This window comes from Dendroctonus ponderosae, unplaced genomic scaffold (assembly GCF_020466585.1).
Source record: "Dendroctonus ponderosae isolate FM_Combo_2020 unplaced genomic scaffold, Dpon_F_20191213v2 Dpon_F_20191213_7, whole genome shotgun sequence".
Classification (NCBI taxonomy): domain Eukaryota; kingdom Metazoa; phylum Arthropoda; class Insecta; order Coleoptera; family Curculionidae; genus Dendroctonus; species Dendroctonus ponderosae.
In genome coordinates, this window is record NW_026018916.1 from 7,089,141 (window position 1) to 7,090,794 (window position 1,654).

Here is a 1,654-nt window from a genome sequence, read left to right on the forward strand (position 1 = left end):
CATCTTAAAATGCCTAACTGTACATCTAGAGGAAAAGCGAAGAGCAGCTGGGTCCAATTTGAAAGGCTCAACTTGCGCACGTGTTTTTCGAAACATCTTGCTTTCTTAACGTGAATCAAAAGCATCCGAATGCCTACCTAGGTTTCTAAGAAACGACCATTCCAACCCCCGTTTAGTGGTAAATTCCACACGTCTGTTCCGAAACATCTTCCGCCCGAGCACTCAATACAGTTCGAGTTTCTGTGAGCCGAAGAAGGACAAATGCTTGAAAGGCCGGCGACGAAAGCTACAGTGATATAGAGCCGAATCAGTGGGGGTTAAGTACAAACCACCCTGTGTCAAAATACATGTCTTTGTGATCGGTGCCGAGTGATTCCGCGAAGAAAAATTGCCAGTGAGTTTAACATGTAAAAACCATTGTCTGCTGTGCACAGGAAATGTTTCACATTAAATGATGCTCACCCAAAGGGTGTTCAGTTCGGGTCTTATGGGAAACCTAAGGAAGTTTTGACTCAGTTAAATAGTTTCTATATTTTAATATTTTAAATCTGCTGGTTAGAACGGTACTTAATGGTATTACGGGATAAGGGGAAATATGACCCTCCAGAGGGGGCGAATATGCACAGCATAGAGAGGGTAGAGTCATATACATATGTATAAAGTGATCAAATACATTGATTCTAAGTTAGGGTGATATTGTTGGCACATATGGACTAGTACGCGATTGTCCAAACTTTGAACTAAACATGTTTTTGTTTGAAAGCAGCTGAAACACCGACAATTTTTTCAAAATCAAGATTTAAGACGAATTTACCTAAAATCTAGGATAATTAATAGGAAGGTCTGTAACTGGCTGCTTAGAAATAGCAGCTATCGACCAATTTGAAGAAAAATGCACCTGGCCTGGCCACCTTGAAACCGAAGGATTCACACCCGAAATTTCACGCAATGAATACAATAGAAAGCAAATTCCCAGAAGAACTGTGTTTCCTGATAGGGCTAATTGTTGTGATCTGTCCTGACAAAATAGATCTGCGCAGCATGGTCAACTTGACGACTTTATTACCTGTGTGGGCATTGTTAGTCGGCCAATTGAGTCAGAACTTTCTTACTTTTCCCAATGTCTTATTGCCCAGGAAGTGGATGCGGTTTAAACTTCAGTACCTATCTAGCAATTCATTCCAAATAAAAATTAAAATTAATTTAATTCGCCTGCATGTATTATGCAGGCCAAACCTACTAAGACTTTTATTTATAGTGTTTTTTACTTATTTTTCACCGTTTTCAAAATATAATGGTAACGCGACATTTTGAAAAATTACAATGTACATTACATTTACAATACGTACATTGTACATACTTTCCTGATTGTGTTTCAATTCCAAATCAAAACGTACATTACAATTACGATTGTGCTATGTAGATCTATTTTACCACAAGTTAAAAAAACACTTAGAAACGCTCGAAAATTTGGTCCTGGAGTTAATATTCTACAAGAAAAATGTTGTAGACATTCAGATTTTGCAAATCATCGGCAAAATTACGACATAAAAATAGGGTTTTCCACAGTTTGAAGCTGCTTAGCAGTTATTCTTTAAAAATCAAGAGCGCTCATGGTTAAGTGCAGTATATCATTGTGGTACGCCCATGTGTT